The following is a 27716-nucleotide window of genomic DNA, read 5'->3' as shown; positions in this document are numbered from 1 at the left end:
AGATACAACTTAGTTCCCACCTCCCCCAGGAAGTCCTCCCTGGCTTCCAGACATAGGACAGGCAGTCAGAGCCCTTTTCATCCACTTGCATCAGAATATCTGGCGCATCCACTAGACTGAACTTCTTGGGGATGAACCTGTGTTTTATATGCTTCTCCCTGCCCAGAACCCAGCAGGCACCCCTGTTGGAGTGGGGTGTTGGATGCAGTAGTAGGAAACGGTTTCTTGAAGGAAGTGGAATTGACAAGAGTGTGGTGGAGGGCATGTGTTGTGAGGGAGGATGGCACTGGGGAGCTGAAGCAAAAGCTTCATCGTGGGTGCTGAGCTGGATCCTTTCCTTGGAGCTGATGGTCAGAGTGAGGGCTTCTGGGGACTGTGCTTGGAGAAGACGTGTCAGTTGGACTTACTGATGCATGAATAGCCTGAGTGAAGAGCGAGGTCTTGAGTCTTAGGGGAAAAGAGGGACGCTCAGGGCTTTGGAGCAGGCGTGCCTCAAGATAACATGTCTTCGGTGGGCTGGCTGGCATGTAGGGGAGAGGGTCAAGGCAGGGAGGAAGAGGAAGAGGAGGTCTTCAAGCATTTGAGAGCCTAGGCCAGGTGCATGCCTGCAGGGAGAGGCATGCAGGGACAAAGCTATTGCTTGAGTCTAGACGTTTAAGAGTGCCTGCCCTTGGACTTGATCATACGTATCACTGACTCAACGTTGCCATCCGCCATCTGCCGGAGGAGGTTATACAAGTGACATGACCCGGAGCACTGCGGAAGCGGCAGGAGCATAAATCACATCAGGTACACAGATGACCTGCCCAGGTTATCTCTGGTCTTGGGGAGAATTCTGAGTAGACCTGAGATATTTGCAGAACAGGATGTTCCATTTCCCCATCCGCAGCCTCCAGGCCTGGCATGGGTTTGTGAGTGTGCGAGAGTTTCCCAAAGTGGACATCTCTTTTGCACCTGGGGTTTTCTTTCCAGAACAAAACTTGAGGAAAATTCCCGCTCCTCATTTGCCAGGCTTCTTCACCTTCCCATCCAACCTGAGCTTCTGAAAAGCCCTCCTTTTCCTGGGGGCCCACGCACGGCTGGCTTGGCCCTTTAGAATAGTTTTAGATTTTTATAGAGAAATTGGGGGCCAGGTGACCCTTCACCAGAGATACCCATGAGTATCACCCACTTGGGAGCCTGTGTCAAGCACACACCCCGGGCCCTACTCAGGGCTGGAAAGTGTGCTTTGTCAGGGCTCTTCAGGTGATTGAAGCTTTAAGGACTATTGAACTAAATGGCCATAAAGCGAAAGAAAACAAAACCAAACCCAAAACAAACAAACAAACAAACAAAAAAATCGGTCTCAAAATGTATGTAGAATGTAAAGAAAGAAAATGAGATTGGAAAGTTCCTCTCCACTTGTACTTAAGACCCAACTCTGTGGCTTGGTGTTTAAGGCCTTGGTTGGCATCCGTGATGCCTCTGGTCTTACCGTTGCTCTCAACAGACCCCATAGTCTTCTGTTTCCTCAGGTCTCCTTGGAACCTTGGCCTCTGTGGGGCTCCTTCCCAGGGAAGTCCTTTCCTCTCCGCCCATCTCTCCAAGTCACAGATAATATACTTGGAGGCCTTGCCCGAGTCCCACCGTCTCGACGTGAGACCTTCCCTTGTGACTCTAGCCACAGCTGAGTGTTTCCCTTCTAGAACAGTCCTAGATCTTACCTGCACATTCTTCCCGCATGCTCCCTCAGGGCGCTGGCTCCCTTTCCATGACGTGAGCCCACAGCTAAGAGGGCAGCCCATATGTGTCCATCGAGTAGCTCTTCGGGATATGAAGACAGTTCACAGAAAAGGAAGCTCGAAGGGCACTTAAACATAACATCATCTACCCAATCATGAAAGGGGAAAAGAAAACCAGAAACGTCACTTTTCCTTATTAAGATCGTACAATGGACAAGTTGGTGGTGTACTCTATTGTTGACAGAGCTGTGGCGAAACAGAATGTCTCGTGTATGTTTTGGAGGGAATGCAAGTTGGTACAGTGCCCTTTGAGGGGGCACATTGGCCTTCTGTATGCAAACTACAGATCGACATGCCCTTTGACCCAGCAGTCTCACATGGCGGTATTGTCCCTACCTACAGATATTTATGTGACATGAGCACTGCACATTATTAGTCACGGGAGCATTTGTACAGTAGTACAAGATTTGCAGCACCTCACATGTCTGTGAGTGGAAGACTAGTTCAGGAAATGACGGCCCCTCCTTGTACAGGGTAGCAGATGTGGAGAAGAATAAGGAATTGGTGTGTGTGCGACGCGGGCAGGTCTCTGGATATACTGAGGAAAAACGAGGTGCAGTCATGACAGTAGCGTGCCGTCTTTTGTGTAAAAAGTGTATGTGTGTAGACGGGATATAAGAATTTGTATTTGTCCAAATTCTATAAGGACACCAGAAACCAATACAGGTGGTAACCTGTGTTTTGGGGGGAGACTGGGCAGAGGAGGAAAGGGGCAGGCAGATGAGTTTTGACTGTTCTTGGGGTATCATTTGGATGTGGAACCGTATTGAACGTATCATGCATTTAAGTTTTAAGAAATCATGACCATCTCATGATTAGACTGGGGTTATGGGTTTTGGGGAGAAGAATCAAAGAGGTAAAGTACCATTTTTATTCGCATCAAGGGTGTGTACAGTCAACACGGCTCCTTCAAATCTCAATTGAGGGACATTTACAACAGACGAGCTCACTACTCCTCAAAACTTGCGTGGTCACCAGAAACGGTAAGTCTGGGAAACGGCCACCGCCAAGCAGAGACTAAGGAGATCTGGCAACTAAGCGTAATGTGGGATTCTGGAACAGAAAGAGGACATTACGAGAAGGCTAAGACAACCTGAATCAAGTGCAGACTTTAGCTCATAATAACGTATCGGTAAGGGTTTGTTATTTGTAAGAAACGTACCAAACTAATGTCAAATGATAATAGTAGGAAACGTTGGGTGCAGAGTACATGGGAACACTGGCAGAATCTTTTCTGTAAAACCTAACACTGTCCGAAAAAATTGAAGTTGATTTAAAAGTCAGTGGAAGCGACATTCATGGCCTCATTTGAATCTCTCAATAGCCTGTGAGTTATTTCTGTCTTACAGATGAGAGGACTGATGTTCAGACAGGTTACAAATGGGTCCAGGTACCCACAGCTGGTACGTGGTGGTGGGAACCCAAATGTGGCACAGCCTGGCAGAGGAGGTGGCACCAGGAGAGCAAGGAAAGGACTCCTGGGATGTTGCTGGGACACAAGAATGCGAGTGAAGCCCTAGCCCAGTGTATGGACATGGGTCATTTTGCCAGGAGTGGGGTTGGAGACCCATCTGGGGGTCAGATCCCAGGGGTCCCGTGGGAAATGCTGAGTCCTCAGGAAGGGGGTAGCAATGGGTCTCATTTCCTGGGCCAACCTTGATTGGTTGGGAGGCTGCTGACAGCTGCCCTGGCTCAGCGGGAGGTGTGGGGTCACTTAAGAGGTCAAACACAAGGGAAGGGGGAGTTGGCCAGCAGGTGACAGTTACCTGCTGGGACCTGGGGACCCTTGCGGAGGTTTTAGCCTGGAGTTTTTAGGCCAAGGCTACAGCCACGCTGTGTTCTGTTCTTTTTCTTAGACCTCAGAAGATTTTGACCTTTTCAGCGTCTTTGTAATAAGGTCAGAGCAGTTTACGGAGTAAACCATGGATGGAAAGGCTCCAGGGATCCTCCTAGGCTTGGATCCTCTGAGCGGGTTTAGGATAAGGTGGAACTTGCAGCCTGGCCAGCTCTCAGAACAGGGTGTTCCCAGGAGGTAGAAAGACTGGTTTGCAATCAGATAAAGGTAGATTCCTCCAGAAACTTCCAGGGCTCAGCCTTCCCTAAGAAGAAGCTCTGAGGCTCCAGGCTGCACAGGCCAGGAGACGTAAAGGGGGACGGAGGAGGAAACAGGGACACTTACAAACAAGAGAGGAGACAGATTCTCTGTGTGCCTGTGTATGTGCCTGTGCGTGGGTGCACACACGTGTGCAGGGGCTTGCATGGCTGTATGCAGGCTGTCAGGGAAGTCAGGCCAAGGGGTGCCTCCCTGGAAGAGGACCTGATGGCCAGACATCCGGTTTACAAAACAGGTGATCGGGGAGTGGCACTTGGGCATTGCAAAGGAAAAATTTTGTAAAAGATTTTTACTGTCGGATACACCATTTGAAGCTTGACTTGAAGCTTGACTTCAGGCCACATGTGCCTGTTGGGGGCAGGTGTTTGGGTGACGATGCCTCTGCTCCCGGTTCAGGGTCCCTAAGAAAGATAACTAGGGACGGAGACAACGGGCGTTGGTATCGCTGACCGAGCGCTGTGATTTGTCTCGTCACACACAGCCCTGGTGTGGACCAGGGCAGAGCTGGCTTTGTAGGTGTTACGAAGAGTCGGTTTGCCTGACCCTTGTGGAGCTCCTGGCAGCTGTCAGAGCACACGATTAATGTCTACACGTGGATTGAGCAATGGAAGATTGACAACCTGAATTCTATCCTTTGGTCTCTTGTGTCGACTCACTGGTGTGTCACAGGCCCTTTTTCTTGAATTAAAAAAATAATAATAATAAAATGGCGGTTACAGAAAATTTTATAGTAAAACAAGAAGACAGGAGGAATCCAAAACAATTGCCAACACGAGGAGAGACATCTCACCTAAATTTTAACTATTAAAACCTTTATTGGGGTCACAGGTGAATAGTGTTGTGAGTAATCCACGGACTGATTTGTCGTGGTTGCCTGCTCTGTAAGTGTTGGTCTCGTTGACACTCTTGCGGGGGGGAAGGGAGGGGCACCATTCTGTGGTGGTTTTCCCCTTTCTTTGGGTGCGCTGTGGTTGGTTGTGTGGGAAGCGGGAGGGCCACAGTGCTGGATAATGCAGAGTTCCTAATCCGAACTCAGTCCACAGCTGTGTGACCTAGTGACTTAACCCCTGGGGACCCCCTCACGGTCCTTTGTCTGCTGGACATAGTAGTGTGTACCTGGCAGGCCTCTGGTCAGAATTAGGTGAGATAATGTGTGAGAACGCCTAGCTCAGGCCCTGACATGGGATTGGCAGTCAGGCCGTGGTGGTCTCGTCCGGAGCAGAGCTATTCTCTGGAGATGACCTCTTCTGCCTCCCGTGAAAGGACAGTCCTGGGATGAAGGTGTATTGGTCAGCGGCAGGAGGCATTTCCTCTCAGCCTTTTGGTCGGGTGATTTTGGACCAGGGTCAGGAGCTGCAGAGAGGAGACTCCATTCATTCTGAATCAGGTTACTTACTAGGTGTTCTGGCACACGGTTTCTGCGTGCAAGAGTGAGGTCAGGACAGGCCGTCTTCGTGGGTTCTTTGTCCCCTGAGCATTTGTGGACTGGCTTCATTGGTGGGTCCCATCAAGTGACTCAGACTCGGATGTCCCAGGTTGTGACTGAGTCTGTATTGTCGCCGTCCTACATGGGAAGTTAGCGAAACCCTTCACCCAGGGCACGTCTCCATCCACCAATGCCACCGCTGGAGCTTAGCCAGAGCTGCAGAAGGACGGCCTGGAGCCTCATTGCCTGCTGACTGACCATTTGGGACTTGGGGTCGCCCGTACCCAGGCTCAGAGGCACTGGGGAAGCAGCCTTGATTTCTGGTTTTAGAATTCTTGGGCCTGAGTCATGGTGATAATTGCTGTGTGAATGGTGTTTACTTCCAAACTGAAGCCTCAGTGACTGCATCTGCAAAAGAGCATTTCTGCAGCTTCTGTGCAGAGCTGGGAGGCATCGTGGAACCACATCGCACTAACTGCATCCCCTTGCAAGGTGCTGTGCCCAGCAGCCTGTGGGAGAGACACTCAGGAGTGAATAAGCATGGGGCCCTTCGATGAATCATCTAAATTCTCAGCATATCATTCCCCTGCTTGGGAGCTTTGGGACAAGTAGTCAGTGATGTTCAGTGGTTAGTGAATGGACCCTCGTGATAGCCTGCCTGGTTTTGAATTCAGCTGTGTGACTTTCAGTGTGATATTAACCTCTCTGGGCCTCAGCATTCTCATTTGGGAAACAGGGAATCATAACAGTTTCTGTCTCAAAGGGTTGGGGTTTTAAATGAGGAAACATGTAAAGTGGACATGCGGTACCTGGCCCCCAGCAAAGTTGCTGTGAGGATTAAAGGACGTAAGGTGAGTCTGAGGGGGCTCCTTGTTTGTGGCAGAGACTTTCTGGGGGTGCAATGTGGTCCTGAATGCTGGGGGAGGGGTTGTGACTGAGGTCTCTAAAAATGAATGAGAGAAAGAGGGGGAGAAGAGAGACTTCAAGACAGACAGGCAGAGAGAGGAAACAGAGGGGAAGGGAGAGGAGAGAGGGATCCAGGGTAGGAGGGTGGGGACGAGATGCAAATTGAGTCTCTGGACTCCGTATACAATAATTTACACTGCAGGTTTCCACTGTCCCCCAGGGGTGTGTGCCTGCCCTGCCCTTTTCTGTCCTGTGAGCCGTCATTTCTCTTCTGGCTTCTCTCTGTCCAGTCCAAGAAAGCAGTGTACGCGCATCCTGGTCATTTCCTGCCCCGTGGGCTGCCCACCCTGCTAGGATCCCCGTCGTTCTGGGCAGGCATGACCTCAGCCCCGGGCCGGGAAGCAGTACTCCCTGCCTGTTTACCCTGGCCCGGCGACAGGTCTATCACGTGGTGCCCCCGGGATGCCAGCCCAGTGAGTCCTCAGCAGGCTGGGGGGAGGCATTCCTCTGGGCTGACTCTCACCCTGCCCGCCTGGCACGGGACCCCCTGTTTTTTGGAGGCAACTCAGGGGCGCTCGCCTGCCCGCCTCTGCACTGAGGCGCTGAGTCATTGCCCCAAGTGCATTCATCCTCTGAGTCACTGCGAGGCCCTGTCAACAGTGAGTTCTTTGTGGGACCCTCCTGGGCCCAAATTGGCATTTGGCCCTCTCTGCTGCTGGCCACCCCCGAGATCTCTTGTACTGTGATCGTTTGACAGACCTGTCCTAATTCTGCCTTGTAGGATCTGCTGTGTCCCTTTGAGATTCAGAGTCCCAAGCGTTTCACTCAAGTCAGCAGCTGAGTTACAGGAAAGAAGCCTGGGCAGATTAAGCAAGCTTGGGCTTGAACAACCAGGCAGGATCCCAGGGGAAGAAGGCTGGGTCTCATGTCCTCCCAGGGCCATAGGAGAAGCACACGCACCTCCTGTGTCTTGTGTGTTTTGTGAGCATCTTGAAATGACCTTGAAAGCCCACCCCTGTTTGCTGTGAGGGAGCAGGTGCAAAAATAACATCTCTGTCCTGGGAGCTGGCACTGACTGTCCTTACACCCATTTCATGGTGGAAGAAACTAAGGGTTTAGTAGAAGACACTTGCTCAGTCACCGAGCTGGAAAGTGGCACGTCTGGAATTTGACCCCAGACCTCAGTTCGCTATATTAGACTCTTCAAGTCGGGTTTATTTGTTTGTTTCATTCTATCTCGCTTCCTTCCTTTTCTTTGTTTCTCCTCCCTTTACCACTTGGCTGCTGGAGTCTTCCCTAAGGAAGGCAGCTGTCAGCAGGGCAGGAAGCAGACCTACAGGAAACAAAAGTGTCATTAAGAGTCCTGCTGTCACTGTGGATTGAGCCTGTGTGCTGGGCCCTGAGGGCAAACTGGGGCGGTGGACCTCAGAGCCAGGGATGGGGAAGCAGCTGGAGGCCTTGACAGTGAGAACCCCTAAAGTTTTATGTCTGGGAGGCAGAGGGGGGTGCATGGGGATGGGTGAGGTGTGAGGAAATCGGGCAGTTGACCCCTTGGGATGGTCTCCCTCCTGTTCCCAGGATCCCACCCTCCCCCACCCTTCCCATGGAGGCCCCGTATAAAGGCTGTTATATTCCTGCTCATCCTGGTGTTTTTCTTTCTTAAAAGAGAGATGTGAAATATCTCTTTGCCTACCTTTCTGTCCAAAGTGGAGATGGAAAGCAAGGGTTATATGTTTCGAGGAAGATGGGAGTGTAGCCACCTTTCTTGGAGGTAAAGAATTTCTTATGCCTGCCCTTGACTCTAGATAGAGACCATGGATTTGGAAGCCTATGATGGAGAATGTGCGTAGGGCTTAGCTGGCGTGCCGAGTGACTCAGGAACATGGCCTGGAGTCTGCAGAAGACTTTTACAGGCACTTTCTATGTGCCAGGCCTGTGCTGAAATGCTTATATTAACGTATTTAATCTGCAACAAAAACCTAATGGGGAGGGGCACTGTGATAGTGCCCATTTCCCAGATGAAGAAACTAAGGCTTCGGGAGACACAGTCACTTGTCCAAGGCCATGCAGATAGTAAGCGGCAAGGCCAGCATGTCGGCCCAGAGTGTGGGGACAAAGGACTTGTGCTTCTAATTGCGAAATTTTTATAGCCCTCCAGAAGTCCACCTAAGGCTAAGAAGTGTTGGGTACTGCCACGTGTTTAGTTTCATTCAAACCTTCCATCTTTGTGTTATCCCATTTGGTAGATGCATTGACTGAGACTGTAGAGTTCTGTTTAGTCTAAGATGATAATCAGAGAGGGCCTGTCCTGTGTCTCCATTGTATCAGGTAATGGATGCTGAGACGCACACGACCTGTTGTACACTCTTAATGACATTGTCTGTGAGAGGAGGTCGTCATTTCCCCTAGGGACTGTCAGGGAGTTAGGGACACTCCACGGGTGGAGGCCTACTTTTTCTGACTTGAAAGTTTGCTGCTTGTTTTCCCTTCCTGTATTCATTCCCTTCTCCACCCTGTGTATTGCTTGACACACAGCAGGCGTTCCATAAATAGTTGTCGAATGTGTGAATGAATGAATATTAAATCATGTGATCTTTCTCTGATTAAAAACTTTGGTGAGCTGGAAACAGCTTCAAATAAATCTTCCAAACAGATTGGTTGGTAGGGTGGGCTCTGAGGAAGCTAAGCACTGGGTTGAGAAAAGGAAACGCGGGTTTTAGTTGAAGCAACTAAGGTAATGGAGTGTAATGTTCGGGATCTTCTGAGGGCTGCCAGCCTAGAAGGGCCCGGGGTTCTGAGTTCAGTTATTATCTGGAGTGTGAATCACCCCAGAAGACTCAAGCTTAGCACCAACGAGATGGCTGCTGAGGTTACAGCAGGCAAGGGAGGGAGAGGGAGAGAGACTGAAGTGGACGCTTGTTGAATAGAGGCATATGGAATATTCCAAAAAGGCCAGATGCCGAGGGAGGGGTTTCTGGTTTTGACTGAACTTTCAGGGCACTTTTCTGTACAAGAATGACTGAGATGCCGGTTTCTAGAACTGTGTGGCTGGCCCACGAGAGCGTCCTGAGTGAAATCGAACGCAGAGCAGTGGTGCTCTTGTCTCTTCCTTTTTCTCTAGGTACCACACCTGAAGGTTCCTTGCTCATGGCCCTTTTCAATGAGGCAAACAACCCAAGTATTTTTCTTCCTCTCCATGTGATTCTGCCTGTTGACAGTGAGTGGTCTCCTGGGGGACAGTTGCCGTGGACGGCGTGGCTGTCCAACTCCTTAACTGTAGTCTCACATCGTCAGAACCCAAAGACGAAGTGTGGGTTCTTATCTTATTAGGAAGTGGAGGACAGAATGAGAACCAGCAGTTCCTGGATGGCCGTCGTGCCAGGCGTGAGGGTACAGGCTCTTCACTGAGGACCTGTATGTAGGTTCAGTAGCTTGCTTCTGGCCACACAGCGGCAGACGCAGAATGGGAGCTCTGTCTTTGGAGCTTGCTTCCTCTTTACTACCCTGGACTACTTCTCACTAAGTGGCCAACACAGTGCCGGCCATAGTACATAAGGAGCTGTGAGGTTGGGGCAGACATGCCCACTGCTAGCCTGGGGACTGTTCACGCAGCTCTGACGCCCCATCCGATCCTGTTCAGCACCTCTGTGCTTTCTCTCTAGACTGAGGAGACATGAGGTAGTGCTGGCCTTGGAGGCGTCAGTGCAAAGTCAGATCTGGGCGGTAGAGTCACCTGGGGTTGATCTGAGGCCTGCGAGTTATGTAACCTGCCCTGGCCTCAGTTTCCTTATCTATGAAATGGATGCAGTACCATCTAGGCCAAAGGTTCTTGAATGAGGCTCTCGTGCGCAAAGTGCTTGGTACAGGGCAGGTCCTCAGCCATCATCTGTTTCTTTGTTCCTACAAGTAGAGAGGCTGAGTCACAAGTCCTGAGGGGAGATGGCTTTCTCTTCCCTCCTTAAATGTGTCATCTCCCTCCTCCTGAAGCTTGTATTATCTGGGTGTGGTGAGCCCCAAAAATAATGCCGCTCTACAAGCTGATTGGTGACATAATCCTTTCGTGCAGGGCCCCGTGACGGGCCCACAGCTGCCAGCAGTGAGGAGAAGTGGTGGTGCCTCAGGGACTGCGGGGAGCGGTGTGTGCGAATCTGGGCAGGGCGACTTACTGGAAATGCCAGGCGGCTCTGTGAAGGCACCTGGTTGCCAGGCGAGGAGAGGACGAGCAGGTTCTGGCAGTGGAAGTAGGTGCTGCAGGAAGAAGGCCTCTTCCTGGCAGAATTGGTTCCCAGGTGTGGGCGCTGGGGTGCGGTGTGGGGCTGGGGATGGCTGCTCCCCAAAGGCACCTCCAGAGGTCTGGGAATCCCAGACTGGAGCAATGGAGGAAAGGATTTCTGGGAACTTAGGGCTGGGGAGAGCCATGGGGAGACTCCAGGCTGGTGGGTTGCCCCCTGGCAGGTCGTCTTTGTAGATAAGATGTGCTCGCCCCTGAGACTCAGTCTCCTGTTGATCACTTTGCCTTGTGGCTGTTTCTGTCCCTCCTGCTGTGTGACCTCCTCTAGGCAGAGACCCTCCCTGCAGAGGACCCTTCTCATTGACACATGTTCAAAATGGCTGTCGGTGCCCCACAGTCAAGATGTGAACTTGGGGGATGTCCCCGGCCTTTCTTCTCCTCTGTCTGCTGCTGTTGTATTGTTTGGGAAACTCTTACCTCAACTCTTCCTCATGAGTTCACCACACTGTCTCCTTTCTCCTGTGCTTCTGTCTGTTCCTCCATCTGTGCTTCTCTTCTACGCTTCCTCCCATCCTGCCATATTTTTTTCTCCCAACTATCCCCTGTGTTTCACTCCAGTGCAGCCAGCCTCCCGTCCAACCATCCTCCCGTTCAACCACTTTTCCACCCAGCAACTCTTCTGTGTGATCATCCATCCTTCCACCCAGCCTCCTTCCATCTTGGAGGACGAATTGATTCTTGAGGCCCCTGGGGCCCAGAGGGAGGAGCTCAAGGTGAATATGGAGATCCCAAGACCCTGAATTAGTAGAACTGTAGGAGATCAATGGACTCAGGCCAGAGGCCCCACTTCGAAAGCTTGTTAAATCTTTGTTGCCTTTCCATCCCTGGGCCCAGCACACAGCGCATGCTTGGTAGCTGTTAATTTGCTTCCTTTACTGCCGTTTCCAGAAGTGAGTTCCTTCGCCCCCACGTTTGGGCCACAATTCTAGTCTTGGGCCGGTTAGGAAGCCGCTGCTGTGAGAAACACGTGCCCCTGTGGTGTGAGGAGGGTCGTACCCTGGCAGAATAGTTCTGAGTTGGCCCCTTCAGTTCTACCATCACTCAGGCCCCAATCACAGAATTGAGTGGAACTTAACAGGCAGACAAACTGTTTTGTTTTTCTTTTTTCTTTTTCTTTTATTTTTTTACCCTGAGCATGCTGAATTTGTAGAAATGTTGGAAAAATACAGGCAGAAAATAAAATAACATAAAAGCAGAAAAAATAAAAGCAAAACAAAGCAGGAGAGACAGGTCACCTATAACCTTGACCCTCGGCAATAGCTACTCTTCACCTCTTGCTTCCGGCTGCCATATGGTTTCATGTCTTGACTTTGTTTACTTCACACTATATGACCATTTCTTGGTGTCACTCAGGGTTTTTAATACTGGTTTCGAGTGGCTGTGCCAGCTGTCATCGTGCACCTGCAGAGGAAAGGTACCCCGTAGCTAGTTTCTCCTTTCCAGTGGAGGTGAGCCCTGTCTATGTGGGCTTGGGAGAGAGGTGAGGAAGGTGGTTCAAGGAGCCTCACCTAGGCCTGCATGCTTTGTGCTTGCCAGAGTGTTTCATTATCTAAGTCAGCCCTGCTGGCCATCACGGTTCCTCCTGCCTTTGCCGTTTGTAACACACAAACCTCTTCATGCACCCCTGGTGGTTTTCTTGGCAGGGCCCCCCAGAAAGATAGGAGGCGCTTCACAGAGCCTCGATGCATTCTGTCAGATGTCTTTGGAGGGATGTTTCCCCAGTGCCCACTCGGCAGGCAGTGCTAGGAGGGCGTTGCTGAGAAGGGCTCCTACAATTTGAGCATCGTAACTACTGCAACAGACCCTACAGCTGGAATGGAGCTAATGTGAGAAGCTCGGGCCCCAAGACAAAAGGATGTTCTCGTTGCTTTTCTCTGATGTCTGGTGTGATTGACCAGCTTTTCATGTGTGTTGCCTGTTTGTATTTTGTCACCCGGTCCATTCCCTTTGGGGTGTTAGCAGATTTTTTTCCCCACTGATTAGTAAGATCTGTGTTGATTAACCTGTGAATTTTGCAGGTGGGAGGGAATGGGGAGCCACATGGGGCTCTTTGTTAGGCATGCTCTTCCAGGCCTGGGCACCTCCATTTCTATGGGGGACTTGGCAAATCTGCATTCTGACTGTGGTAGCAAAATCCTGCTTTGCAAGTAAATGCTGGACTTGGCTCATTCATCTTGGCAGTTGTTGTCCATTTTAAATGTCCCCACTTAAGTGGTATTTGCCTAGGAGCTTATTTTTCTCCTCCTTTCTTTTTTTCATAAGCAAATAGCAAGTCCTGCATTCAGGTGTCAGGATAAATGGCAGTTCATCAAAGACCTTTACCTGGAACCCCCAGATTAACTATGAGGTGGGGTTGGGGTTGGGTCCTTTACAGCATCAGCAGCAATTTCTAATTTAGTGGGTGTTCATGTGAACATTTGTTTAATGCCTGCTTTTCTGAGGGAATCACATCTTCTTGAGGGCAGGGACCATGTCTCTTCCTATGTGTTACCCGAGCCCCTAGTGCAGTTTTGGAAATGAATGACCAGAGTGGTAGAGTGACTTGCCCAAGGCCATGCGGCTTGGACACGGCCAATCCAGGACTTGGCCAGGTGTAGGATCCCACCTTTGCCCCGCATCCCATAAGACCCTGTGTACCTGTGGTCAGGGTTTTGCTTTGGTGTCTGGGTGAGCGGAGCAAAGGTTGTCTGGCGTGGCAGGGCCTTGCTCCCATGCCCCACTGGCATCCGTCATTCCGGGCTATTTTGGCTCCACAAGGACAGAGAGAGATCTAGGGGAAAGGTTGGCAATGGCTTCCAGGTGAGTACCCAGTGACAGCCGGCTGCGTCCTCTGCTTGGCTACACTCTGCACCCGGCGTAGCTTCCCCAGGCTTGCCCTGAAAGGGGAAAGAAGCTTCCTTCGTCACAAGCCGAGGCATGAAACCCACTGAGAACTCTGGTTCCACCACTCCAGGGCCCATCGTGCTGGCAGGAGAAGCCGCAGGTGGGGTGTGGGTTTGCGCTGGGGGTGGGGAGGAAGAGAAAGTCTACACGGGGATCAGCTGGTTAGATAACTTCCCTGTAGGGTTGGAATGCTTGGTTCCTGGGTAAGCAGGGATGGGGGAGGCCTCGTGGTGGAGGGGAGAAAGCCAGCCAGCTCCAAAAGGGGCACTGCCAATCCTCTGCCGTGTGAGCGTGGCCATGCTGCTGATTGCTCAGAGACCCAGCCTTCTGTCAGTAAAGTGAACTCATTAGGCCCCCTGCCAGGGTTTGTGGGCAAATTCAGTGAGTGTGGGACGCTTCCTGGCACTTAGCAAGTGCTCAGTGCATATTGGTTTCCTTTCGTGCTCCCCACTATCCATTGTCATAGTTGACCCATATTGAATTTGACAGAACATTTCTAACGTTAGGAAATTCTCCAGGGAGTCAATAAGAAGTCAAGCTGGAGGTCTTCCCACCCACCAGAGGCCGCCCCTGTGCTGGACGGGACCCCGGCAGGAGGTGAAACACACACGTCCAGAACTGGTCCGAGGCCTTGGGTTCCTATGGGGTCGTGGAGAGCGTGCTGAGGTGGGGACCCATGTGCCAGCCCCAGGCCCACCGCTTGGAGCTGTGTGGCCCAGGGAGGCTCTGGCCACTGTTTACTCATCTGTGAGGTGGGCACGAAGGAGGGTCACTGCACCACAAGCTGGGGGCAGATCCCTGGAACGCAGAGGAGGTTGGAACCATCCAGGAGCTGCTGAGATCAGGGCCACCCAGGCGTTTTCAGGGGGCAGAGGTGGTAGGTGCTAATCTGGGGGCCTGCTTTTCTGGGGGTTTTGTGGGTATTGAGTGAGCAGCCTGGGGTTTGGCGTAAATATGGATGTGGCCTGCAGAAAAACAGTGTCCCCAAAAGTGTTCCCATCCTCATCGGTGGAACAACATGGTATATGGCCAAAGTTGTATTAAGGTTGTAGGTGGATTGAAAGCTGAGCTTGGAACACGGAGATTGTCCTGGGTTTTCTGAGGGCTCCAGTCTTATCACAAGGGCCTGAAAAGTGGAAGAAGGAGGCAGAAGAGGAGGTCAGAGCAGTGCAACGTGAGAAGAGACGTTGCCGACTTTGAAGATGGAGGAAGGGGCCACGAGCCAAAGTTTGGGCGCAGCCTCAAGAGATTGGATAGGCGAGGAATTGGGGATCCCCTCAGACCTTCCAGAAAAGCATGGAGCTCTGCTGACCCTCAGTGAGGGTCTTTGGGACTTTTTCTCTCCAGAACGGTAATATAGTAAACTGATGTGCGTTGAAGGCACTGAGCCTGCGGTAATTTGTTCCTAGAGTCCTAGGAAGCAGGTGGTGATGGATAACGCATTTGATGGCCACACTGTGTGGCATGCACCGTGGGGCGTGGGAGCTGGAGACCGTCACAGTGAAGTGTCCTCTTGGGTGTGGTACGGGTAGGCAACCCCGTACAGGTGACTGGGGCCGCCGGGGCCTACCTCGTGACCTGGCAGGGGTGACTTGAGTAACCAGATGTGCTGAGATCATGTGATAAAAGCTCCCGTGTACATGCCAAATGCTCAGCACCTCTCCCTCTGACAGCCCAGCCTTTGGCTCTGGCAGCCTGGGAAGGCAGGTGTCAGGGTGCCTCGGGTGGTGGAACCCCTCCCATTCCCGCCCTGCTCTTTTCAGTTTTAATTGCTGGTCTGTTGGAGTTCGGTATGTCTTTAAGCATCTCGGGAGCACTCTGCAAGTACACCTTAGCCATTAGTGAGGAGCGTGTCCGGCATGCTGGCCGTGCTCCAGCCCCTTCTCGATCTTTCCTGGACACATATCGCACCTCCCGCTGACAGGGTCCTCCTGAGGTGTCTGTGCAGGGCATGTGGCCACCACCCCTACCCCTACCCCGTCCTCTTTCCTGCCCTGACCCACAGGAAAGGGATATCAGGCAGCAGTGGGGGCTGGATGGAGGTGACCCTGGCCCCGTCTGTTCCCTTTGGAATACACGCACTGGGCCTTCCTGGCTTTCCCTCACTGTCCCTTCCCACTCCCACCTCATTCAGCACCTGCTGGGAGCCTAGGGGTGAGCAGGGGAATGAAGGAGGCCCCTGCCTAAAGGAGGACGCCAGGTCAGGCTGGGCAAGCCTGGGGTGGTGGGGACAGGGAGAGCGGAGCCCACCATTCCCTGGGGTTGGGGGGAGGGGGCGTGAAGAGGTGTCAGAAGCTGCTGCTGAGACCTTAGCTCTCGTGGGAGCTGAGTTAGTTGCTAGTGAACACAGGCATTCATGGGGCAGACTGGTATTGTTGTATTCTGCACACTCGCCTAGATTCATATACCATTGTGGAGCCCTGAGGTCCATCTTTTAGAGGCCTGGGGCCATGTTAGGAGAGGGCCCGTTGTATCTGTGAGGGGTTTGTCACTAACACTGTACGCATGTGTGTATATGTGTGTGTGTGTGTGTAAGGCTTGGATTCACTGTGTCGAATGACATTAAAGCCTCATTAAACCCCAGCCAGGACAGCGCCCCTGTTGTCATCAGCTTGGCCTGGCAGGTACCTGAACGAGTGTGGGCTGCTCGCCCGAAGGGCCAGGCTCCACCCAGTGGATTGCCCAGAGCCTGGCTCAGCTGCCCTTAGCTGCCCTCCTCAGTGCTGCTCCAGGGCTGCCTGTGGCCTTTGCCGGCTTAGCCACCCAGCATGCCAGGAATGGCTGGGGATGCTGCCTGGGCTTGTTTGTGGCCTCAGCCAAGGTCACGTTGTCAGGGAGGATAAAGGGGAGGGGCTCATTTGCTGGAGGAGGAGGAGGAGGGGGCCCTAGACTCTGCAGCCTGGCAGCTTCTTAATGTGTAAACCCAACCCATCAGCTCCTCCTTGGGGAACACCCCCACTCACTCCTCCCCAGCTAGAGGGGTGGAAGGGGAGGAATTTTGTGGGGGGGCATTATCTCTGATCTTGCCATTCCCATTCCTCTGCAGTACCCTGGGCTTGGCCAGCACACAGCCACCTGGCTGGAAGAACAAGGAGCAGCGCTCCTAATGCCAGGCTTTCAGGTGCTCCTGGAGGGTGCCCTGTGGGGAGGGCAATGCCCTCTGGCCTGGCCTGGGCTCTAGGAGAAAAACGAACTTTGCGGCCAGCCCGTGAGGCTGTGCAGTCTTACTGTTTATGCAGTTTGTGTGTGTGTGTGTGTGTGTGTGTGTGTGTGTGTGAGTGTGTAGGCGCCTGGGGCATGTGTGAGTTGGGGGCAGGGGTGGGTTGTAGAGAAGGAGACTGGCTGGGGAGTCCTAAGACCTGAAACCAGGACCTTCTGAATTGTCACCCCTTGTGGAGCATCTCTTTTGATGTCAATGTGCCAGAGGTCCTTGGTCACCCACCCTTCACCCCCCAATAAAAGACTGTGTACTGCTTTCTCGTGACTGGAAACTGTGCCTTCTCTGAGGGTGCAATGTCTACCAGAAACCATTATAAAGGAAAAATACCAGACCAGGCTACAACTTAGCCCTGGTAGCAGTATTTGGGCTTCTGTGGTCCTTTCTGTCCCAGTCTACCAATAGTTTTTTCCTTGACTTTTTAAATATTTTTTTTCTTGTAAAGTAAATACTTATTTTGTTTAACAAGGAATTATATAGCACTTCTTATGAACTAGGCAGCTGTGGTAAGTCCTTTGCAAATATTAACTCATTTAATTTCGTTCCATAGCAGTCCTGGGAGGAGGTGGTACTAAGACACAGAGGTTAGGTGACATGTGGCGGTGACAGAGCCGCTATCTGGTAAAGAGCAGGCAGTGTGGCCTTAGTGTCTGTGGCCTTCTCCACTCTGAAAAGTGGACAATTAGAAATATTAGTCCCATTACCCAGAAGTAAATGCTCTGAGTATTTCCAGAATATGGGGCTTAGTTACATGACTAGATAGCATTTCATTGTGTGGATGTATCGTCGTTTATTTAAGTAGTTTCCCATCATTTGAATCAGTGCCATCTTTTTAATGGTCCTGCATGTATACCAAGGGGTGTGCCAAAAACAATGCATACAAGTTGGTCAGTGTTGCTCAAGCAGTAGTTCGCCATCATCAGAAGTGTCTGGACGCTGATGGTAACCACTTTGAGCACCTCTTGTAATTGCAGAAGTCAAATGGGACTTGCATTCATCTTATGTTAGCAGTATATATCGACTAGTACAATTTTCATACAGTTTTTTCCATTCTTAAAATGTGTACACAGGGGCCGGCCCGGTGGCTCAGGCGGTTGGAGCTCTGTGCTCCTAACTCCGAAGGCTGCCGGTTCGATTCCCACATGGGCCAGTGGGCTGTCAACCACAAGGTTGCCGGTTTGACTCCTGCAAGGGATGGTGGGCTCCGCCCCCTGCAACTAGCAACAGCAACTGGACCTGGAGCTGAGCTGCGCCCTCCACAACTAAGACTGAAAGAACAACAACTTGAAGCTGAACGGCACCCTCCACAACTAGGATTGAAAGGACAACAACTTGACTTGGAAAAAAAAAAAAATCCTGGAAGTACACACTGTTCCCCAATAAAGCCCTGTTCCCCTCCCCCAATAAAAAAATCTTTAAAAACAAAATGTGTACACATTTTTTTGGCACCCTCTGTACTTTTGCATGCTGGTCCTCCTTCCTCTTCACATGGTTATCTTTTGTAATGCCACCTCTTTACTTGTGAAATGTGTGCTAAACTTGAAGGAGTTAAAATTCCCCCAGACACACCCATCCCCCGTCGGCACTGCTGTGTCCTCAGCGTGTACTTTGTATGTGGGGGTTGCTTGCAGTGGTCTGAGACAGTGCCGATGGCAGAGATGGTGGTGACCAGAGGCCTGGGGGCCAGGCTCAAGATGGCATCCAGCGAATGACGCAACAAGCTTGCGAGTGCGTGTGACACGTTAGTAAATCATGCAGCCAGCATGATTATTCCTGATTATTAAATAACAGAATGATGCTAATGCTTTCAAGTGTTAATTATTTAAGTCTCATTACTCAGTATGGAGCTTTGTAGGGTTGCACTAACATTGAAAGTCAGAAGAACAGAGAAAACGTTAGACAACAACCATTGTTTATTTTCCGTTAGGATCCCCCTCCACCCAAACGGCAGTGCCTGAGAGCTTGAGGACCTGGTTATTTGTACCGTTCCCTGCTACTCCATAACCCCAAAGTTTGAGAATGTTTGTCAGATTTTGTTGGCTAGTAGAAGATCACAATAGACAACCGTACTGAGTTGAATAACATCCTTTCTCCTCCCCCTTCCCATTTAAGTCTGCTGGAACCTCAGAATGTGACATTATATGGACGTAAGTTCTTTGCAGATGTAATTAGTTAAGGTGAGGTCATACTGGAGTAGGGTGGGTTCCAAGTCCAATGACTGGTGTCCTTAGAGGAGAGAACACAGAGACAGACACACAGAGGGAAGAATGAACACTCTGTAGAGACACAGAGAAGAGGCCACATGACAGCAGAGGTGGAGATTGGAGTGATGCAGCTACAGGGCAAGGACAGCAGAGCACTGCAGGGAACCTGCAGAAGCAAGGAAGCTGCGAGGAAGGATTCCTAAGACAGCTGCCAACAGAGCCCACCTCCCTCCCCAGGGAGAAGGTAGATGGATGAGAGCATGAGCTGCCCTTCAGGTGCAGGCGCTCAGTATATATTTGCTGATTGAAGGAAAGATGAAGTCTGCTGTGACACTGACACTTTCATCCTGCGGTCCTCAGTCGATAGGTGCTCTGGAAATGTCTATGGAAACATCCTCTTCAGCTGGAGGAATGGGGATGGGCTTGGTACCTGCCTGGTAGGGGCTTTGAGAGACCGAGATGTACGGTACCTGTGACCTAGGAGGCCTAAGTGTTAGCTGTGAGCTTTACCTTTGGCCCGTTCATGAGCAGTTGACTATAATCCTGCGGGTTTGGCCCAGAGAAGTGATGGGATTAGATGTGTCGTGTGACCCTGTTCACCCCCAAAGGATGGTTTTCATCTTCCTCATGGCTTATGCCGCGGTGCTGTGTGCTGTCGCCACGCGGGTTTCGTTGGTCATGCCCCTTTGGGTGCCTGTGGGTGTGTTGTAGAGAAAGTAGGAAATGATGAGGTGTGTGGTGAGCTCGACTGAGTTTTGTATGGTGACTGGGGGAGAAATCTGAGTGCTGGGTTTTAGTCTCAACTCTTTCATCCGTTTACCGTGTGACTGTGGATCATCCCGTCTTTCGCCATCTGGGATCTGTTTCTCCTCCCTGTGTTATGTCTGTGGGAACCAGGGGGTGTCCCTCGAGACTGCATGCTCCCTGGACTTTATCTGAAGGAATAAAAGAGAGGTGTGGCAGGTAGTAAGTGCTCAATCATTTGTTTTCCTTTTCTTTGTTCTGGTCCATTTCCTTTCTCTCCTCTGAAGCACTTCGTGTTTTCAGAATTGAGAGTGTATTCCTTTCCTTTTATTTCCCCCTTGGAGACAAAGGGAAATTCCAAGTCCTGCTACTTCCTAATTAGATGACCTTGGACAAGCCACGCTGGCGAGCCTTCTCTGTTCACGTGTAAAAAGCATCTAGTGACTGCTTGTGAGAGTGGGTGTGGACAAAGCGAGACCCTGAGAGCGGGGAGCCAGGCATGGGGCTGGCACAGAAGCGTGCTCAGTAAGGGTGGGTGTGGGCCCCTCACACCCCTCCCAGCTACAACCACTCACATCACTTCATCTCAGAGGTAGACAGAAAGCAGTCAGCCCCTGAAGCAGGGTTTTTTCAGTGAGTTCTGGGCGTCCCTGCACCATTGTCACCCAGGACCTGTGAGTGGATCCCCCACCCCCCGCCAGACCTTCTGACCAGAATTGCTGTGGGTGGACCTCTGGGGTCTGGATTGTAACAAGCCCCCAGGTGATTCTATGGTGCACTGAGGTGTGAGGTCCACTGGCACAGGTAACCTAATGTGGGTCTAGTAGCATGAAGGCACTTGCTAACTGTGGAGTGATTCACACACACACACATACACACCCCTGAATGGCTGAGAGAGAGAGAGAGAGAGAGAGAGAGAGAGAGAGAGAGAGAGAGAGAGAGTTAGTTCCCACAGAGCTCTGGAGACTTACGTTCCCCAAATCAGCGTTCTTTTCTGGACTGCTGTTCTGACATGTTTTTAACGAGTTAATATTTCTGCTGCTTAGTTTTTCATTCTTCCCTTGCCTCCTTTCTTCTCTTTTCTTTCCCTAGATAGTGTTCGTGTTGCACATGCCTTCTTTCCATCCCTGACCCTCGTATGCTGGTGGGCTGGGATGTAAGCAGGGTTTGCCTTCTGAGTGCGGGGGAAGGGGGAGAGGAGAGGACAGTGTAAGCCGTTAGGCTTTTCCACGTCACTTGCTGGAAGTTTTCAGCTCCTTGCCTTCCGTGGGGCCCTTGGGGGACAGCCCAGCATGGCTGACTGTGCCTGCTCCCAGCTGGTTGCATTTCGTCCTCTCACCTTTTCCTCTTGCCCCACTCCCTCCACTTTGGATTGACCCTGGGTCCTGTGGGCAAAGCAGATGTTGCCAGAGTTTACTTAGTGAAATGTGCCTGTGCGACCCGAAGCCAAGACTTGTTTCCGTGAAAGTCAGAAATGCATTCCGCAGTCAGGAGCGTGACCTCCCCGGAAGCCCAGCTAATCCAGGTTTTACAGAGGACTTGGAACAAAGGTGGTGATTATGGCGGTTGTGGGACTGTGGGATGTGGGAAAGGGCAGGTGTAGCAGGCTTGCCAGGTGGAAGCCAACTCTCCAGCCCTTGAGACAGCAGGAGCTCAGGGTGCTCAGATCCCAAAGTGAGGCCGGGGTTTGATGTGATGATGGACCCAGCGAAGACTTGCAGTCTGACGGGCCTGGGTTCAGGTGCACCTCTGCTACCTGTGTAACCTCGGGCAAGGTGCCTACCCTTCCCAGGCTGCCGGTTCTGTAGCTCTGGGATAAAGAAAGAGACCTGTCTCCGGGGTTGTGAGCATTAACCAGGGTTAAATGGGGGGAATTAAAAGGGGCCTCTTCTCTGATAGGTGGTAAGTGCTATTTCTCGTTTTTCTCCATTCTTTGGGCATCACCCCCTACCCCTACTCTGAGCATTTTTTTTTTTTTTTCTTTCTTTCCAACTTGCATGCCTCTCGGGCCATGTGATCCATCCATGAAAACCACTCCAGGTCTGTAGGGAGCTCCCCAAGGTCCTGGAGCCCATCCACGGCAGCTTTGCTGTCTTGGTCCTCACATGGATGATGTCTCAGGGCCTGTTTCTTTAAGGCGATTCAAAGCTTTTCAGGCCGGCCCCCACCACTGTGTGAGAGCTTGAGTCTCCTTCAGAGTTACTTTTCTGGAGAACACATGGGCCCTAGACCTTCTCTGTTGAGTCTTCAAGTGTGAGGTCTTCCTGTCCTGTAACAACTGTCCTTGACTCCTTGCGCGATGGCTCAGTTCCATGGCACGGTGCCCTCCTCGTCATGGGGATTTGATTGAGACTTGGGTTTCTGCTGACCTTTCCCTAAAGGATTTTGTGGGCAAAGACAAACAGAAGGAACTTAAAAAGAGAGCAAAACGAAACCCAAACTTTTAAGGTTTGTCGTTTGTAGAAGGACCTCGTTCACGATTCGTTTCAGTATCTTAATCACCATTAGGCTGTAAAGGAGAGTGGAGGTGAGCTGATGACATGGAAGGGTTTCCTTCATGGAGGATATGAAAGGGCTTATGTAGGTTTTCTCTTTATCGTCCCCCTAACTGTGCAAGGCAGGACCCATTTTGCAGATTTGGGTATAGATTCTCAAAGAGTGAGGCTCAAGGTTTCACAGCTCTTTACCAAGTGTTGGAGCTGAAATTCCCACCCTGGTCTATTTGTAAAGTGCTGGCGGACACTTGGCCTGGAATCCCCTCCTTGTGTCCTTCTCTTTCCTCCCTTCCCTGCCGCGACCCAGGTCTGTTTGTCTGTCTGCCTCTTCTCTCTCTTAAAATGGCTATTGCTATTCCTCGCAGGTCAGGTCTAGTTAATGAACAGGAAAGCTCTTGGGAGGTCCCGCAGGGACATGTTATGAGGACAGCTGTGTTCCTGTAACGGGTGGGGCCTCAGTCCTGGTGGGTCTGCAGGACCGTTCGTGAGAATGCACACATTCTACCTGGACACTGCTCCCAGGTTTCCGCAGGAGCGTTTCTCTTGTCGCCTGCAGGTGGGGAGAAGCAGTCAGGGGTCAGTTATGGGGAGACGCACCTCCCCGGGGGCTCCGATCACAACAGCCCTGAGTCTGGTGGGAATGACGTCATGGCTCCCAGCCAGAGCTGTACGCTCTTCCCCTTCTGACCAGAAGCCATCTGGAGAAGCATGTCTTGGGCAACACGATGGACTTACTGCAGGGAAAAGAGCGAGACTTGGGGCCCACTGACAGGCCACTGAGGTGGGGCCATTCTGGTCAGAGTGTGATGGGAGATACCGTTGATGCATCGGAAGTCTCTGTTCATCGCCTTTTCCAGCAACCGAGCCTCTGCCCTCTCCATCTTTGGCTTCCAGAACCTTCTTTATCCTGTCACCCTGCCCCCAGTCTTTCCCACTATATAATTCTTCTAAAGGCAGGACAGCCCAGTGGCCGAGCAAACAGGCTCTGGAGGCTGAGTGCCCGGCTCATCTCCGAGCTCCGTCTCCAACTGCCTGCAGGATTTAGGCACCAGCCTGCTGTGCCCCAAGGTTCTCATTTGAAAGGAGTTGATACTTCACCTTGTTGAGGTTCCATGACTTACTATCACCAACGCTCTTGGAGCGAGCATGCAGGAGATGTGGTTCTTACCTGCTCTGCCAGGTCTCTGGTCATGCCACCTTCTGCGGACAGCGCCGCTGCACCTACCAGGCTAAAAGGGTCACGTCCTCTCCCAGACGTTGTGTGCCCAGCCCACCTTCTCATTCTGCATCCTGCAGGTCTCGGCTGGGCGACTGTGGTGAGTCACTTTACCTCTCGTGGCCTCATGTCTCAGCTATTGGTTAGGAAATGGAACCCGATTATTTTCAAGATTTCTCATACTCTGATTTGCTGGGGCCTCTCGCATCCAGTGTGGTCCAGCCTCTCCTCGGCCACGCCAGCACCCACTGCCCTGCTGTGGTAACCAGGGGCGTCACCAATGCCTACCTGTCACCGATCAGGGACACGCACCGTCTGCATGTTTGCGCCTCTGGGTCTCTCCGTGCAGCCGGAAGCTCCCTGAAGGCAGGGATCCTGTCTTTATGCACCGACGTGATTTTCAGCTCCCAGCGCCGCACCTGACATGGTGAGCACCCTGTGTAGCTGTGATTAATCATTCACGGCCCCAGCCCACACTCACTGAGCATCTGTTGAGTTCTCAAGGCCTGTGCGGGCTTGGGAGCCTGGCAGAACCCGAATGTCAGTATTTTTAAAGAACAGCTCTCATCCGTGTGCCTCACCAGTGTGACAGCTGTAAGCACGGCTCTGTGACATAATGTGGATGAAGGTGCCTGGCCGTGGGAGGGCTCGCTTGTCACCTCGTCACCTCCTGTCTCTGGCACAGTAACGTTAGTGAGTGGGATTGGGCTCGGCTTGCATCTCCCAAGCGTCATGGTGGGAATCGCAACAGTGCTGGCTGGTCAGGGCTGTCATGGACGTTGATCTGACACTGTGTGAGCTGGGAGCCCGCCTGGGGCAGGGATATGTGCCGAGCACTTTCCATACAGCCTCTCCTCCACGATGAGCCCCAGGGGACACGGATTTGATTCCTTGCTTTCATCACACAGATGAGGAACCACTTTCCAAGAGCTCAGGGCTGTGCCTGTGGCCAGTGGCTGGTGGCATTATTGGGATTCACACCCTGGTTTATTTGGCCTCCCAAGCTCCCACCTCATTCCCCATCCCCTGAAAGAGAATCCGGTGAGTGCAAGGGGGAGAGTGTACTGGAAGGCACGGGAATTGCAAAGCTCTGATCCCTGTCCTCCCAGCACCCCTTGGGGAGAAACTGAAATGAAGCAAAAATAGGGCCTGTCAGCAGGAGGACAGCGGCCGCTTTCCCTGGGAACAAATCTCCTTGATTTATCTCCCCAGGTGAGGCGGGCCCCAGCGCTTGGGGTATCACACAGGAATAATGGGAGCCCGGCCAGAGACATTGCTGCCTCTCCCGTTGTCATAAAAAGATAAAATAGACACCTCCGTTGTGGCATCAGTGATGAAAAACATCTTACCTCACAGACCTGAGAGAAAGAGAAAGTGGGGCAAGCGAAGGGTGTGAGAGCTTTGCTGACTCCATGCGCCCCTCAGAGAACTGCTTCACCATCCGTCCAGCCAAGGTAGCTGCCCTTGGCTCGGCTTCAGAGGTATGAAAATCAACACCTGCTGACTCTTGCTCATCCTAAAATTAACAACATGACTGATGCCGCTGCCAGAGAGGGAAAGACAGGAAACACACAGTCGAGGAGACCTAGAAGCAGAGAGAGGGGACAACACAGCCCCACGCACCGTAGGTGACACGCTCTGTGGTTTCCGCTACAAACTATATATATGTTTCTGTCACAGCATTGGTGCCAGGGACTTCCTGCCCTGGCTTTCCATCTCTGTACCTCATAACCTAGTCACCAGTCTGTGCCAACCCAGGATTCCTTAAGTCTGCCAGTTACCAGAGCATTTAGGGGATGTTGGGGTACAGTGAGGCTACCTTGATGTTGGGTAGGAAATAGAGGCACCCTGTTTTTCTTTTTTCTTCAAAATGTCTACTACAGGAGGGGGAGTCAGCTGGTGGACACACCTGGTAGGGAGTGTCAAGAAGGAAATGACATATTTGGGTCTGACAGCCCAGGAGGCAGAGAAGAGAGAGCGTGCGACTCAGCTAAGCGAAAGGGGCTGGGGGCCATATTTTCTTGTGGGGCAACTCCACATCTAATTCCATGTCACCAGGCCTGTGCGTGTTTGTTTGTCACGTATCCCCCCTCAGCGCTTTCTGAGGGACAAGGTCAGCGGTGAGGCAGTGGGGCACGGAGATACGGAAGATTAGGGAGACCTACAAGGTGCTGATCCCCAAACCTGGAGGGGTGTTCTGAAGCCTGCAATGTCCCGGCAACATATTTTCACAGGAGAAATAAAAAAATGTTAACCAGCATATTATTGAGGTGATCTGCATTGAGACAAGCACACATGTCCCCAGGTGAATATCAGTGCGTAGCTGCCACCTGGATGAACAGAACATCACCAGCATTTCAGGAGTCCCCCCGGCCCCTTGTAGTCACCAAATGTCCCTTCCCCACTCACTTGCTCAGGAAAACCGTGTCCTGACATCTAGCAGCATAGATTAGTTTGACCTCTGTATGTGTTTAATGCCAGTCACATCAGAATGCACTCCCTCGTGTCTGGCTTCTCTCACTCACAATTACGTTTGTGACACGCTTGCATATGTTGTGTACAGTTGTAGGTCTTTCTCCTTGCTTGATAATACTCCACGGTGTGTGTGTTTTTAAAATCCACTGTACTGCTGGTGGGCGTTTGAGTAGTTTCCGGTGTGTGGCTGTCATGAATGGAGCTGCTGTGAACCTCCTAAGACAGCTCTTTTGGTGAACATATGTGCGCGTTTCTGTGAGTTTGTGCCTGGAAGTGCTGGTTCACAGGGTGCACGTATGTTCAGCATCAGTGGACAGCGCAGAATGGTGTCCCAAAGTGGTGGCTTGTCTTTCTTCAGCATGTCTGTCCACCAGCTCCTATGCTGAATCCAGTTCCACACCAAAGCCCGTCTTTGGTACTGTCTGTTTCTTCTGTCTTGGCCGACCTGTTACAGAAAGAGCAGATGACCTGGAAGGAATCACATAGCAGAGAAGAGGGAAATGCTCCCTGAGAGCAAAGTGTTCCTGTTTGGTGACACGAGAGGACTAGACATCCTGGAGTGCAGTGCCCCGCATCGTGCATTCTTTCAGGGGGACCCCATGGCGGGCGGCCTCCTCTCCTGAGCCTCAGCCCTGCCCTTCCTTGGTTAGGGACCACCGATTTGCTGCAGTAATTCTCAACCGAGCATGTAATAATTCTTCCCCAGGTGACAGAGCTTTAATGTACCCGACCCAGACAAAACAAACTTGGCTACAACTTGCCCAGGGGCCTCACTAAATATTTAACTGGCTGTCCCCCATTCTCTCCACTGCTGTTGACTGGGGCTGGTACCATAAACTACTGCCCCGCTCCTGACACTCTGCTGGGGTGCTGCTCCTGGGCTGGCACCTCTTGATGTTTGCTGCAGGAGCTGAGGACGGAAGAGGGCGAGGGTGAGAGTCCTGGACAGACTGCCCCGGGCGTGCGGGAGTTCTCTTCCACTTGGCACAGGAAATGATGGCGACTTAGGTTCTTAACATGTGCCCGGCCACCTGCTCAGTGCTTTATGTTCATTATTTCATGGAACCTCACAGCAGTTCCGTGAAGTAAGTAGATGTGATTTGCCCCCGTTGTATAGACGAGGAAGATAAGGGTTAAAAATAGTTTCCCTGAGGAACATAGCTAGTCAATTTGGTAGTTTGACTTCAAACTTCAATATTTTAACCACTAGTCTACTTATCTTGTAGGGGCTGATATTTAGACCCTTAAGCTTCCTTTTGAACCCATTTTTCTCTTGGGCCTAAAAGCTATGTCAGGTGGGTTTAAATGGTAGTTAAAGTTCATGACCTTGAGATGGAGAGATTACCTTGGGTTATCTGGGTGGGCCCAAGGTAGTCGTTCACATGGATCCTTAAAAGTGGAAGAGGGGAGCGGAAGAGTCCATTGGAAGAGATGTGATGATGGGACCAGTGTCAGAGAGAGGCTGCATTGTTGTGTTTGAGGGTGGGGGAGGGGAGCTGTTAGCCGAGGCAGCCTCTAGAAGCTGGAAACCGCACAGAAACAGATTCTTCTTAGAGCCTCCAGAAGGAACAACCCAGTTGACACCTTGGTTTTAGCTCAATAAAACCTTCTGACCTCCAGGACTGTAAGATCTTACGCTTGTGTTGTTTTATACCACTGAGTGTTTGAAAATTTGTTATTGCAGCAAGTTGCTGTTGATGACGGTGGGTGTGATGACCAAGGTCATGGGCTTTGGAGCCAGACGGGCTGATTCCTGTTCTCTGGTTTTCTAGCTGGGTGATCTTGGGCAAGCCGCTGACCGTGTCTGAGCTTCAGGTATCTCATCTCTGAAATCGGAATCAGAATCGTCTATAACACGTCAGGTTGTTGTGAGGCCTAAGTGAGGACTCTTATGCATATGAAATGCCCAATCAGAAGTTCCAGCAGGTACGGCAGTTGGGGACAGACATCCCTCAGTCGTCACCG

At 51.5% G+C, this 27716-nt stretch overlaps 1 long non-coding RNA gene across 12 annotated transcripts in view; it reads left to right on the top strand.

Moving 5' to 3' along the window:
* Positions 1 to 27716, top strand: part of LOC109443383 (uncharacterized) — a 242668-nt gene that overhangs the window by 31027 nt on the left and 183925 nt on the right. Inside the window, exons 2-3 of one of the 12 annotated variants that reach the window (XR_012490619.1) lie at positions 24489 to 24757; positions 27524 to 27677. The exons of 9 other annotated variants lie outside the window; for them this stretch is intronic. This is a non-coding gene — a long non-coding RNA (uncharacterized LOC109443383). The remainder of the gene's footprint in view (positions 1 to 24488; positions 24758 to 27523; positions 27678 to 27716) is intronic. 2 more of the 12 variants (XR_012490623.1, XR_012490620.1) reach the window with 2 other exon arrangements.

This window comes from Rhinolophus sinicus, linkage group LG12 (genome assembly GCF_036562045.2).
Source record: "Rhinolophus sinicus isolate RSC01 linkage group LG12, ASM3656204v1, whole genome shotgun sequence".
Taxonomy (NCBI): domain Eukaryota; kingdom Metazoa; phylum Chordata; class Mammalia; order Chiroptera; family Rhinolophidae; genus Rhinolophus; species Rhinolophus sinicus.
This window is presented reverse-complemented; position numbering and strand designations above follow the sequence as displayed.